Source organism: Hippopotamus amphibius, chromosome 3 (genome assembly GCF_030028045.1).
Source record: "Hippopotamus amphibius kiboko isolate mHipAmp2 chromosome 3, mHipAmp2.hap2, whole genome shotgun sequence".
Classification (NCBI taxonomy): Eukaryota; Metazoa; Chordata; class Mammalia; order Artiodactyla; family Hippopotamidae; genus Hippopotamus; species Hippopotamus amphibius.
The window spans coordinates 16,581,825-16,597,533 of record NC_080188.1 but is presented as its reverse complement, the minus strand read 5'-3'; positions in this window follow the sequence as shown (position 1 = coordinate 16,597,533).

The following is a 15,709-nucleotide window of genomic DNA, read 5'->3' as shown; positions in this document are numbered from 1 at the left end:
AGAATATTTTATATTTACTTACATTAAACGTTTTAGTATAATTTTTCTTTCATTTTTTAAAGTATAGAGCAAGTTTGTCAATTGTTTAATATGAGATTATTCCCTTTCTATTACTTTGCTGTTCAAATATTCCCTTTTGTGTTAAATGGCAGTGATAGCATTACTTAGTGGTAGTCATTTTTATTCTAATCTCCTTATCTGACAAAAATAAACATTGAGGTAAGAGGAGAAATAAGAAAGAAAGGCAGAGCTGCTAATAATATGATGCCCTGGAAGTTGTGTAAGGAATAAGTTTCAAAGTGTAAAACTAATTGAGGATAAAAAAAGTTAGAAAAGATTAGTTTTACCAATAGATTTTTCTAAAATTGCTTTCAGAATTTTAAACAAGTAAAAGAGGCAGTTCCTTCTCTGTCAGCTAATCTGATGGAATAAAAGTTGGAGAAAAACAAATTCAGCCTTGTGCACCTAAACTTTTGTAGAAGGTTTTTGTGTGGATCCATTAGAATTTAGGAAAAAACTATATGCATAGCTTGCATTTCCTAATTAAGCAATGCCTTCAATAAAGCTATCAGTGGCTTATTAGTTATATTAATTACAACAGCTGCCCTCTCTTCATTTTACCAGATGTTGTAGATTCTCCATAGGGTTGGTAGATTGTGTGGGCAATTAAGTAATAAAAAATACATCATTAAGTAATTATGATTTTCTATTTTTCATGTCAACAGATACTCTCTGATTATATACAGGAGATTACTTAATTATTTACAAAACCACAGAATTTTGTATAGTCCTAGGGGTATATCTACTTTCATGGGATTTAGTTAGCTCTTAAATTATGTAAAAATTTTTAATTTTATTTGAAGTAAAATAATCAGTTCATTTCACTTTTAGACAACTATTTACATGTGTTATTTTAGATGTGTTTTTCCGTACTGGGATCATTGCTAACATTTAAGTATTCGATTCAACAAACTAAAGTTAGTAATTAATACATGTAAAATTCTAATGTAATCTGTTTGGGAAAATTCCAAGATAAGTAAGACATCGTCAATGATCTTAAAAAACATTTATTAGGATGAAGTCAAGGCAAATTAGAATAGTCAAAGTAAAATTGTTGGAGTATGCTTAGATTCCACGTAATTTCAATATGTATAAGCCAGGTCCAAAAATGTGGACACGAAAATGACAGCAGTGGTAAAAATTTATTACACTCACTTTTATTGCAACCACAGTGTAGTCTAAGGCAGGCCGTACATATTTACATTCTTAAAGGAGCTTTCATACAATAATCTTAAAGTATTTCCAAAGCTGCAGGCTTTTGCCTGCAATCAGTCTTGGTACTCTGGTCTAAACCTGATTCAATATGATGGGTTCTCTTCTTATTCCTTTCCTGAAAATGGTGATTTTTCTCTACCTCACTAATGTTCCTTTTTAAAGGGATTTCATTCTGCTTCTTCAAATTGAAACTTATGCCAGAATTTTGTCTTTTCAATTTCAATTGTGTCTTTTGTCAATTTTATCAGTAGAAAAATTTCTTAGTTGTGTTAAACTGATATTCTCTTTACCACATATCAAATGTTATACCAATACTAAATAATTTAGCCATTAATCATAAGATGAATTTAGGTGGTTCTTTGGATGTTTAAAAATAACTTTCTAAATTGGCCAGTTAAATAAATTGGGGAATCTTAAGTGTTCACATTATGCTCACTAGTAAAAATATTTAATATTTTTTTCTAAGAGGAAAAAAACTTAATGATTTTAATATCCTTTCCTTCAGAAAGCGCATTTAGAAAGCTTATAAAATGTAAATTAGTCTCAAGAGAAAGGAAGAATATGTAAAAGTTGCTTAGTCTTCTCTGGGGAAGGTGATTATAAAATAAAAATGAGTTTGACACTGTATAAACCGTCTAAATCCATCAGATCTGAAGAAGGTAGAAACCAACAAACCAAAGAAAGATACAGTATGACATACCACACTTTCTATGAAACTTATAGTATTGGTTTCTAAACTTGTTAAAAGAGATGGCATAAGAGGCATCAGAGTCTTGGATTTAGGGGAAAATAGGAGAGCTTGATGACAATGACATTTACCAGCATTAAGAAAAAGCAAGTCACTTTTTCTTGACTTTCTACTTGCACTTTTGAAGCAGAGTCTTCTAAGAGTTTCAGGTAGATTTCTGACTGTGAGAACACTTTTTAGTAATGTATATCCAAGACATTTCCATTGATATATTTATTCGATAGCTATAAAATGTGAGCGATCTTTTTATAAAGTTCTCTTCTAAGAATTCTGTAAGATTTTCCAGGTTATAGTTAGTAATTAAATGTGGCTCTTTTAAAGCATGTCTGCAGATTCTTTGATGCTCCTTATCTTTAATAGGTGAAGCTTAATTCCTCTCTGTTTGAATACAGCAGAAGCTGTAGGCTGTCACTGTTGACATTCGTTTTTTTAAATTTTTCTGTTTCATATTATTTTATTTCTACTCTTTTAAAACCACCCCTTAATAATTTGTTGCTAGTAATTTTTAACAATATGAATTCTAGAAGCAGAATGTATTGTTTTAAAAAGACTGCAATCACTGTGTTCTCTCATTCTCTCTGTCTGAAAGCGCGCACTCTAGGGGAAGCCAGCTGCCACATTCTGAGGCAGTTCTAGAGAGGGGGGAGCTGGCTGCCATGCTGTGAGGACACTCAAGCAGCCAAAGAAAAGGCCATATGACAAGGCTGGCAGCACCACATGAATGAGCTGCTAAAAGCAGATCTTTTGAGACCTGCTAACAGCTATGTGAACCACCTAGACAGTAAATCTTTCAGTCGAACCTGAGGTGACCACAGCCTTGGCTGAGAGCTTGGCTGCAAGCTTGAGAGAGACTCTGAGTCAGAATCACCCAGTTAAACCACTCTTGGATTTCCACAGACACTATGAGATAAGAAATGTTTGTTGTTTTAAGTCACTGAGTTTGCTGTAAGTTATTATATAATAGATAACTATTACATTGAAAAATTAAAATAAGGAAGGCATAACTTTGTGTCACAGATTTACTTTTTTTTTTAAAGTATGGCTCTCAAGTAATTATATTTTAATGATATAGTTATTATTCTTTTATATTTTATTGAGTCAGAATTTTTAAAATAACATTTAGCTGATCTTTACTTGATAGCCAGTATTTAGTTAGTATTGAATGCAAATGCCTTTTTCTTGACATTTGTGGAAAATCACTCTGACTTATAGTGATTTACTTACAGTGGTGCCCCTTGAATATAAGCAGTAGCCTCCAAATTAGCTAAACTCTAAAGAGATATATGTAATCCATTATCTTATTTTATTTGATCCAAAAGGTAGCATATTTGTTAGTGTTTAATAATTAAAGAAAACGGAAAACCCTATTAAGGTAGTGGGACATTTAAGTTTAAATTTCCTGTCAAATGTGACTTGATATAGGTCTATGTTATGAACCAGTAGGACATAATTTTAATCAAATTTAATTTAAGTACTTCCTCTACATATGAGTCATGGGAAAACAGTAGTTTTAGGTCACTTTTATTGTAAAGAAAAAGACTTACAGAAATGAGTAGTCCACAGTCACCTGAATGAACCAACATACCAAATTAGTCAATTACATCTCAATAAAATTTAAGAACATATATTTATGGACAGTTGAATTAGAATTATGTAGTTATTAAATATTTAGGTAGGAGGGATATAAAGGAACTTTTCAAACTTTCTTTTAATTTTAAAAGACCACAAGGAGATGAGGAATCTCAGTTAATCGTGCTCCTCTGACTGGGCTCATTGAGGTAGCTTAAAGGAGAAAATCAAGTTCCTATTTTTGAGGTTTCTACTAAACAATTTTCTTCTTCATTTCTCTTTATGTAGGGTACATTAAAAATCAGAGTGGTGACCTGTCATGTGAGTAACTTATTATCCCAAGGGACTTAATATATTTGTTTAAAATCTCTATATTGATAAGAATATTTTTAAAAAATTTTATTGCAGTATAGTTGATTTACAATGTTGTGTTAGCTTCAGGTGTATAGCAAAGTGAATCAGTTATACATATATCCACTCTTTTTAAAATTCTTCTCCCATATAGGCCATCACAGAGTGTTGAGTAGAGGTCTCTGCGGTATACAGTAGGTCCTTATTAGTTATCTATTTTATATACAGTAGTGTGTAGATAGCTATTGTCAGTGTATTTGTCAAAATAATAATAAGATCTCAATATTCCATCTCTAAAATACTTTCAGTGACAAAGAATGGCCAAGGTTAAGCATTATTCTACTTAGAGACATTCCAATTTCTGAAACACTTCCAGGGGACAGACATAAAATAGCCTTATTCTTATCAACCATATTCAGATAATTTTCTTTAGCATTGGGCACCATCGTATTAAAATGTTGACCACTAGAAACCCAGAGGACACTGAGGGGAGAGTGATCAGGATAGGAACGCGCTCACATCCTGTCATTTGGAGATCCCTGAATTTACTGGAGAAGTTTTAAGTGAGAAACAAAAACTACTTATTCTCCAGCGGGTAGCAGTCCTGGAACAAGAGGGGCTGGGGCTGGTGCTCAGCATGGGTCTGGGTGCAAGCTGTGGCGGTCCCAGCCCCAATCAGGTTTCAGGACTGCTGCTGATGTACTGCCTGCGTAAGTGTCAGTGTTGGCTGTACAGATGCCGTTCTTGGTGGGAACCGGCTCCTTCCCTTATAACTTAGCGCTCCCCTCGGCAGTGGCAGCCCTCACTCTAGTGTGGAGCTGTGTTGTGCAGCAAGCGGGGCCATGTGGTGCCCTCGGCCCAGGCTGGGGCTCGTGCCCAGGTGATCACAGGAAACAGGCCACAGTCCCATACAGGTTCACGTTGCTTCCTCCACCTTGTTTGGGGAGTAAGGAAGCATGTACATGCTCTTCAGGAGCAGGGTAGGTTTCTTATACACCTCCTGTTAGTCTTACTTGTTTTCAAACCAGTTAAGAGGACTCATCTTCCCAGTGTTGGACCCCAGAGCTGGGTACCCAATATTGACTTGAACGACTCACTCCCTAAGAAGGATCTCCACTCATGTAATCCCCCTCCTATTCTGTGTCGCCTCCTAGGGTACAGGTCCTGACCTGATTGCTTTGCCTCCCCTTCTACCCAATTCCATGTGGATCTTTCTTACAGCTTGGTTACACAAATCTTTCTTCCAATCTCCATTTAGTTTTCAGTGAGAATTGCTCCACATGTAGATGTATTTTTGATGTGTTCGTAGCAGGAGATGAGCTCCGAGTCTTTTTATTTGACCATCTTGACCTCCTGTCTAGTGTTTTTGTTTTCTTCAGATAGATAGCTAGGAGTGGAACTGCTGGGTCATATGGTAGTTCTACTTTTAACTTTTTGAGGTACCTCTCTGTTGTTTTCTGTAGTGACTGAACCAATTTACATTCCTATCAACATTGTATGAGGGTTTCCTTTTCTCCAAATCCTCTCCAAAATTTGTTATTTCTTGCCTTTTTGATAATAGCCATTCTAGCAGGTATGAGGTGATATCTATTGTGATTTGCATTTCACTGATGAGTAATGATGTTGAGCATCTTTTCATGTGTCTGTTGGCCATCTGTATGTCTTCTTTGGACAAATGCCTATTTAGATCCTCTGCCCATTTTTTAATTGGATTATTTGGGATTATTTTGCTCTTTACTTGTATGAGTTCTTTCTGTATATTGGATATTAACCCTCTATCAGGTAAATGACTTGAAAATATTTTTTCTCATTCAGTAGGCTGCCTTTTCATTTTGTTGATCTTTTCCTTTGCTGTTCAGAAGCTTTTCGGTTTCATATAGTCCTACCTGTTTATTTTCACTTTTGTTGCTTTTGCTTTTGGTGTCAAATTCAAAAAACCATCACTAAGACCAATGTCAAGTTGCCTATAGCCTATTTTTTTTTTTCTAGGAGTTTTATGATTTCAGGTATTACATTAAGGCTTTAATCCATTCTGAGTTAATTTTTGTGTGCAGTGTAAGATAGTAATCCATTTTCATTCTTTTGCATATGGCTATCCTATGTCACTTTTTATAACCTACTTTGTATCTTAGAACTATATGATGAGCTTGTCCCCAAACTCTTCACAATTAGAGAGTTTTTTGTTTGTTTGTTTGTTTTTTGTTTTTAGTGTAACTCTGATTAGAGTCAGGATTCAATGTTCAGTTGTTGAATTGGATTTAGATAGTAAAATTCCAAATGAAAATTAATCTTTTGAGAGTCATAGAATTTTCACTCTGTCTAATAGATTGTTAATCCATATTCCTTTTGACAAACTGCTTGATTCAGAAGGGCTTTTACTTAAATTACATTAGTCAATAAAAATGGTGGGTTTTTTTTTAAATGGTGAAAACTTTATTTAATGAGCTTTTGCTTATGAAATTATTTGTTGAAATAGTTACTGTAAATACAGACAAAAAGTCTTTGTGAAAATATTTGGGTTGAAATATTCAGTTTGAAAATTTAAATTAAAAATTTTAATTGAAAATTTATTTAGCAGAATTTGCTTGCTTTTTTTCTTTTTTTAAGGTCCTTATTGGAATATAATTGCTTTACACGTTTGTATCTGCTTTTGAGGTACACCAAAGTGAATCAGCTGTATTTATACATATATCCCTATATCCCCTCCCTCCTGTGACTCCCTCTCACCCTCCCTGTCCTGGTCCTCTAAGGCATCACCCATCATCAAGTTGATCTCCCTTTGTTATACAGCAACTTCCCACTAGCAATCTATTTTACAGTTGTTCTTTACATAGGATGTCTGCATAAATTACTCTCCTTTCCAACAGCTATTAAACTAAAAATAGCATTACTATGTACCTACAAGGTAGTATGGATTCAAATAAGTTAAAAAATAAGATGAAAATAAATCCCTTGCTAGTATTTATCAGGCTAAAATCTAAATTAATTCCACTTCAGGTGTGTAAAGATTATTGGAGATTGTTTCTATTGAAAAAGCCAAAAGAGAACTGGAGAGACAAGGGGTATTTTGAAAATGGGTGAAGGCAACAAAGGAAATGTTATGAAGAATTTTTTTTCTCTAATTTATCTGTAAATATATTAATAAAATGGAGATTAAATTAATGTTGAGAAAACTGAAGTGTTTACAGTTTAAGCAGTGATAAATAAAATAATAAACATCATGATTCTCAGTTTGAAAAGTATATCACAGTTCTCTGTAAGGTAGTCTCTAATAACCTTTCTCATGAGGCTTTGTTTAATTTTTTTAGTGTATTGGAGCTTGACATTTGGTGGAAACTGGGTATTGACATATTTTCAGTTGGATCAGAATTTGGTAGTGCTATTCCCTCACATTTGTTTTTAAATTTATAATATATGAATTTCCATAGGGGTAGAAAAGATACCTGTTGAAGAGAAACTAGAATGAAGACTCCACTCCTTCCTATTCAAAACCTGGACTATTTCAGTTAAAAAAAATCCAACATGTCCCATTAATCAAAGTCTATAAGGCTTAAGTGAAAAAGAACAAGTGTGGTTTTTGAAGAGAATTCCCCAGACAAAACTCCATGATATGAGTACTTGTAGTGTATTTCACTGTCTTTTCCTCTTTTTCCTGGGAATAAATAGTTAGAGAAATTAAAAAAATTAATAAACGAAATTTTGCAAGTTTCACTTTCAAAGGTCAAAAATAGTGGAGACTGGCCAAGCCAGAGCGGAAAGAGTAGTTGAAAATGTCAAGGGTTCCTGGGGCAGCAAAGCTTAGAGAATGATCCCAGAATTCACTCCCTGGTTACGAAAGATTTACTCTGGAGAGCTGTAGCAATATCCTAAATCTATAACAACCATACCAAGAGCTGAGGTGAGTAAGAATGTGATGGAGCAGAAGCAGAGTGTAGGGAAGGAGAGACTGAGGTGCAAAGGGTATGGAGAGAGGCTAGTATCAGTAGACATCCCCAAACACCACAAGGCATACATATATGTGTGAAAGCTCAGAAATTTACCTTGCAGATCATAGTTGTGTCCCTTTATGAAGATTTTTGAGAGACTGGGGGATGACAGTGCTAGAGGCAAAAACTTCCTGGGCACTTCCCTGGTAGTCCAGTGGTTAAAACTTCGCCATCCAGTGGTTAAGACTTCGCCTTTCAGTGCAGGGGTTGCGGATTTGATCCCTGGTCAGGGAGCTAAGATCCCACATGCCTTGTGGCCAAAAAACCAAAAATAAAACAGAAGCAATATGGTAAAAAATTCAATAAAGACTTTTAAAAAATGGTCCACATCAGGAAAAAAAATAATAACTATCCAGGATGTGGTTAGAATCATTGAATAGAGGAGGTGGACTAAATGCTGTCTCTGTGGCAGCAAGGAAATCAGGAGCCCCTTGTTTAGAAAACCTGAAAGGTTAATCAGGTCTTTCCTCTCACCACTGATACATAGCATTAGGTTCAAAGGTGAGTAGCAACAAGAAACAAACAAACGAAAACAGCCCCTCAAACCAAAAACCTACACATGTAAAAACTGGTACTTCAGAGTGCAACAAAGAAAATCTTTGGAAAAGAAGCAAAATATATAAACAGATTTTATTAGAAACTTATTAGAAACTGTATTGCTCAAAATAGAAAAAAAGTATGATCCAGATTTTCCACAGATTGAAAAAAATAATAAAACAGTAGAATAAAAACAATTACTTATAAGAAGATGGGTGCAAAGCACAAATTTTGGAACTTAAAAAAGAAATGGTGAGACAATGAAAGGAGATGACAATGGTGTAAACATACCAATGAAAAATGTGAATGGTCTAAATATACAAATTAAAAGACAGATTTTAAGACCCAATTATATCTTCTCTAGAAGAAACCCACTTGAAGTATAAACTCAGATAGACTAAAAGGATGGAGAAAGATATACCATACTAATATTAACAAAGAGACTGCTGTAATAGATTATATATATACACGTATATATATAGAGCAGGATATATGCATAGAATAGATTATATATATGTAAACATATACATATATATAATCTATATAGATAGATTATATATATGTGTGTATATATGTATATATATACACATATATGTAAATCAACTTCATATATATATTTGATTTACAATATTAGTTTTAGTTGTACACCATAGTAATTCAGTATTTTTATAGATTACATTCCATTAAAAGTTATTATAAGATAATGGCTATAATTCCCTGTGCTATGCAATATATCCTTGTTAAATAGCAATTTTACACAGTCATTTGTATCTCTTAATTCCATACCCTTACCCTGCCCCTCCCCCTTTCCTCTCCCTATTGGTAACCACTAGTCTGTTTTCTTTATCTGTGAGGCTGTTTCTGTTTTGCATATATATTCATTTGTATTATTTTTTAGATTCCACATATAAGTGATATACAGTGTCTTTCTCTGTCTGACTTATTGCACTAAGCATAATATTCTCTAGTTCCATCCACGTTACTGCAAATGTCAGAATTTTATTCTTTTTTATGGCTAATTTTCCATTGTATGTGTGCATAAGTTTTGCACTGCAAAACCTAAACTAAAAACTGTATTTTCAAAATAAAAAGATGAAAAATAAATTGTGAGCAAGTATTTAAACTCATATCATAAACAAATGCTAATGTGTAAAGAACTCATAGAAATACATAAGAAAAATTAAAGAATATGAATAGGCAGTTAAAAGAAAGTGAAATACAAATGATTTGGAAACATATGAATAGTGTTCAACTTTATTCCTTAAAAGAGAAATAGGAATTAAAATTACCCTAAGATATTGCTTTCTACCTGTCCAAACAGAAAAGAATAAAATAAAATGCTTGAGAATTCACTTTGTTGATAAGGCTTATAGAAATAGATAGTCTCAATCATTGGATGGTATTAATGTTGGTTTGTACAGTTTCTATGGGGGTATATTTGACAACACATCGATTTACAAAGGTATAGACTTTTCAATCCAGCTACCACAATTCGAGGAGTTAATTTTTCCTATAGATATAATTGGATACATGTGAAATGATTTATGTTCAAACTTATTGAAGAACTGAGACGTTGCTTATCATATGAACAGATTAGAAACAACCCAAATGTCTATCAAAAGGGAACGAGTTGTTTAAATTATAATACGTATATCTATACAATGGAATATTTTGCAACTGAAAAAAAAAATGAAGAAGCTATATATAAACTGGTATGAAAAGATCTTCAAAATATAAGAAGTAAAACTGCATAGAAGCATGCATAGTATATGTCATGAAAAGGGGAAAATAAGACTATATGTTTAAGCTTTTCCATATTTATATAAAAAATGACCTGAAAAAATATGCAAGTAACAGTAATTACATACTTGGAGAGAAGGGAATAAAGCAAGACACTTATTTGAACCATAGGTATTTAATGCCTAATTCATGAAAAAGGTATTAAATATAAAAGACAGTATAATTTGAGATGGATTTCCTTGCCTCAGCATCAATACCCAGGTCTTTGGGTCAGATACAACCACAGATGCTTAAGGCTCACCAACATCCTAGTTCCATCTAGGTGGAAAATGGTTGAATGTGATAAATAAAAAGAACTATGGATTTGTAACTCTTGGGATCCAGACAGTTTTGATTTGCAGTGTCCCTAAGTGAGTGTGTCATTTGAAGGAGAATACTGATACTCTCTTATGACTCAAAAAAACCACTTTGGCTAGGCATGAAGCTCGAAAAACCAATTAGGAGGGGAAACAAGGGATTACTAGATCAACAGATACGATAAAGGCAACGTCTCTGAGGCTTGCTAAGCTTTAACAAGTCATAAACCCGCAAATTCTTGTTTTAAGTTCTAGAAAAGCAAAGTGGTCCCTGGTGTCCAGTAGGAAGGGATAAGTTTTTCAGGCCAAACTTCTGCTGGATTAATTCCAGAGAACCCTGATACTGAAAGCAACCTCACATAGTAGGCCTTGACACTGGACGCAGTCAAGATCAGCCTCTGGAGACACTCTGGGGTCAAGAGTGGTGGATATCAACCTGGAAGGGAACATAAATAATTATATATGCCCTATAGGCCAAATAATACCAAAGAAAACGAATGGATTCAAAGTAAAAGAGTATAAGGAAACTGAAGTTTTCCTGAAACTGAAAGACAGTTTAGCCAAGGACTGACTGTTAAGCAGGTAAGGGATTAAAGCCATGAAAGAGAAGTGACCAACTGGTAGGCATTGACCATGCAAGGCCTGAAAGTTTGATGGCAAAAATGGTCTCAATTCTCCACAGCTCCCTGTGTTCTCACCCTTTGTAATGGAACTCTGCAGCTCCATCTCTCAAAAAAAGGGAGTCTATTAATCAACCCCTTGCATCTGGGCTCCCCTCATGGTTTGCTTTGGTCAGTAGAGGGTGGTAGAAGTGTCAGTGTGCCAGTGTCGAGTGTAGATCTCAAAAGACCTTGTGTACTTTCACTCTCTCTCTCTTGAAATTCTATTCCCTGCCATGAGAACAAGCTTGTGTTAAACTTCTGGAAGATGAGAAACCACTTAAAGCAGTGATGTGTCACTCTTACTGAAGCCATCCTAAACCCGCCAGCCCCCAGTCAACTCACAAGCTATAGTCACTCCTGACTCAGATCAGCAGAACTGCTCAGCTACCTCTTCAGTTCATGAGAAGTAATAAATGGTAGTGTTTGTTTTGTTTGTTTGTTTGCTTAAAGCTCCTGTGTTGGGGTTGTCGGTTACCCAGCAGTAGCTAATGATACAGAATATTTGAACATTCAGGATAGAAAAGAAGGCAGGAATGAAGGATGGAGTGAAACACCCAAGATGATTCATATTTATTTAATAAGTACATCTTAGAGAGTTTTATTTTCCCAATCCTCAGTGGTTAAATGCTGGTAGTAAAATAGGAATTAAGTTAATCATCTCATCATTGAAGTCGTCATAATAATTAATTTATAAAATAGTGTCATCATGTCTATTCAAGCTGGCAGTAACAACTTCAGTCTTCAAATCACTAAGCATTTTTACAACTGTCATCTCATCTTTCCCTTACCATTTAGGGAATGAGTTTAGGAAATTTAACAGACTTCATTAGAATAAAACAGTCTGTGGTGGCAGAGTTTGGTCAGCATTCATATTTCATGAATCCAAATTCTAATGGTGCAAAGGAAAATGAAGAAATTGGTACATGATACATCTCAAACTCTTATTATCTTAAAAGTATCTAAAGGGTGGTAGCAGAATCTTACTCATCTATGCCAGGCTTATCCAAGCTTCACTGTTTGCTTGTAAGGTTGGGAACATGATTTAAACTCTTGTGCTTTAGTTCCCTAAACTATAAAATGTAAATCTTTTCATTGTAAATGACTTATTGTAAGAATTAAATAATGTAATACATGTAGAGCAATTTGATCAATGTCTGGCATATAGTTAGCATTAAATAAATGTCACTATAATGGTAGTTATATAAGATAATCAAAGGCTGACACAGATTACATGATAATTAAACATTAACAGAGGATGAATTGGGAGATTGGGATTGCCATATATATATTACTAATATGAAAAAAATATCAAATTGTACACTTTAAATGTATACAGTTTATTGTATGTCAATTATATCTCAATAAAAGTTCTTAAAAAAAGAAAAAAAACCAGCAGAAACCAATAAATATCAACCCAATCATTTCCCCTTTAATCTTGTTAACTTGAACTTTTGTGTGTGTGTGTTAGACTAAGGGGACATTTCTTCAAACATGGCTGCTAATATTTTTAGATGTTTTGGATAAAAATAACTCATTCTCTTACTGCTTTCGATCTTTGATGTAATGATTAAGATTCTATGGAGACTCCACCATTGAGAAGTGAATGAAAACTGGAATTGTCTTTCCTAATTCAGAGTACATAAATAAATGTAATTAGTAGCACCTTGCCTACTGACATAATTGCTACTTTGTTCTGGAATAGAAATTTAGAAACCAAATGCAATAGATAATCTTAGTCAGAAGGAAATTGTAAATATAGATTGTGTCATCAAAGTGCCAAAGCAAACCAGGCAATTCAACAAAAGTCTCAGTCATCTAGACATCATTCCAGCTTGTTGTCAAATATCCTGATTGAGATTTGCACCGACAGGCCTGCTGTTTAACTGAATTTACCAGGTTTTTGGCATTGCAGATACATCATCACCATCACCAACCTACTCTTTTTTTTTTTTTTTTGTAAATTTATTTATTTATTTTATTGGCTGTGTTGGGTCTTTTTTGCTGTGTGCGGGCTTTCTTTAGTTGCTGTGAGTGGGGGCTACTCTTTGTTGTGGTGTGCGGGCTCCTCATTGCCGTGGCTTCTATTGTTGCAAAGCACAGGCTCTAGGTGCGTGGGCTTCAGTAGTTGCAGCACATGGGCTCAATAGTTGTGGCTCACGGGCTCTAAAACGCAGGCTCCATAGTTGTGGTGCACGGGCTTAGTTGCTCCGCGGCATGTGGGATCTTCCTGGAGCAGGGCTCGAACCCGTGTCCCCTGCATTGGCAGGTGGATTCTTAACCACTGCTCCACCTAGGAAGCCCCAACCTGCTCTTTATAGACTTTGGCAAACTTAGAATCACACTCCTCAGGGAAAGTGAAATTAGCTATTGCCATATCTTAATTAGGAATTAAAAAATAACCTACTGTGATTCATCAATGGCAATTAAAGAAACCACTCTCTCAGTGATAAAAATCTCTTTCCATTAGAAAACTATGATTTTATGTGTTTACATTCAGAAAATATAAGATGGGCTCAGACTCTGCAGATATTTTGAAATAATTCTCATTTAAAACTCAAAATAGATTAAAGACCTAAATGTGAGGCCAGACGCTATGAAACTCCTAGAGGAAAACATAGGCAGAACACTCTATGACATACATCAAAGCAAGATCCTTTTGGACCCACCTCCTAGAATCATGGAAATAAAATCAAGAATAAACAAATGGGACCTAATGAAACTTAAAAGCTTTTGCACAGCGAAAGAAACCATAAACAAGACGAGAAGACAACCTTCAGAATGGGAGAAAATACTTGCCAACAAAGCAAGGGACAAAGGATTCATCTCCAAAATATATAAGAAGCTCATGAAGCTTAATACCACAAAAGCAAATAACCCAATCCACAAATGGGTGGAAGACCTAAATAGACATTTCTCCAAAGAAGACATGCAGATGGCTAACAAACACATGCAAAGATGCTCAACATCACTCACTAATCATTAAAGAAAGGCAAGTCAAAGCCACAATGAGGTATCACCTCACTCTGGTCAGAATAGCCATCATCAAAAAATCTAGAAACAACAAATGCTGGAAAGGGTGTGGAGAAAAGGGAACTCTCCTGCACTGTTGGTAGGAATGTAAGTTGGTACAGCCACTATGGAAAACAGTTTGGAGGTTCCTTAAAAAACTAAAAATGGAACTACCGTATGATTCAGTAATCCCGCTACTGGGCATATACCCAGAGAAAACCATAATCCAAAAAGAAACATGTACCGTAATGTTTATTGCAGCACTATTTACAATAGCCAGGACATGGAAGCAACCTAAATGCCCATCAACAAATGAATGGATAAAGAATATGTGGCACATATATACAATGGAATATTACTCAGCCATAAAAAGGAATGAAACTGAGTTATTTGTAATGAGGTGGATAGACCTAGACACTGCCATACAGAGCGAAATAAGCCAGAAAGAGAAAAACAAATACCATATGTTAACTCATATTTATGGAATCTAAAAAAATGGTACTGATGAACCCAGTGACAGGGCAAGAATAAGGATGCAGATGCAGAGAATGGACTGGAGGACACGGGGTTGGGGGAAGAGGGTGGTGCGAAGGGGAAGCTGGGACGAAGTGAGAGAGTAGCATAGACATAGATACACTACCAAATGTAAAAGAGATAGCTAGTGGGAAGTTGCTGTATAACAAAGGGAGATCAACTTGATGATGGGTGATGCTTTAGAGGGCCAGGACAGGGAGGGTAGGAGGGAGTCACGGGACAGAGGGGGCATGGGGATATATGTATAAATACAGCTGATTCACTTTGGTGTACCTCAAACACTGGTACAAGAGTGTAAAGCAATTATATTCCAATAAAGAGCTTAAAACAATTCTCATTTAATATATGTCAAAATTTTAAATTTAATATTCTATTTCAGATAAAGAGTATTGGATAAATCATTACAGGAATGTAAAGCAATGCATGCCTGGTAACACTCTTTGAGAAGCATTCATCCAAACCCTCAGCACTAAAGATTCTACTGTATTAGAGGTAACTACGACTATATTAATGTTTTGAAAAACAGCGTTTTTATAACGTGTAAGCAAATGAGGGAAAGTGGGACATGCCTACCAAGCAGCTAGACCCCAGCTTCTCTGACTGCATGTCTATTCAGGAGCACTTCGGGGGTTCTTCAGCCCATGGCCACACTTTACCTTCTCCCCCTTCCCAGTAACGCACTCTTCAGCACAACAGGGCTTCCCCCTATGGCACTGTTGGTGTGGTGCTGGGGGGATGTCCTGTACATTTTAGGGTTCTTAGCAGAAACCCCCACCTCTACCTACTGGATGCCAGTAGCAAACCTCCCTAAATCCAGTTGTGTCAATCCATAATGTCTCTAGACCTTGCCCAGTGTCCCCTAGGAGGCAAAAAAACTCACCAGTGGAGAACCACTGCACTAGAGGCATCAGAATAAACTGGCACCCTCATCTTTACCACACC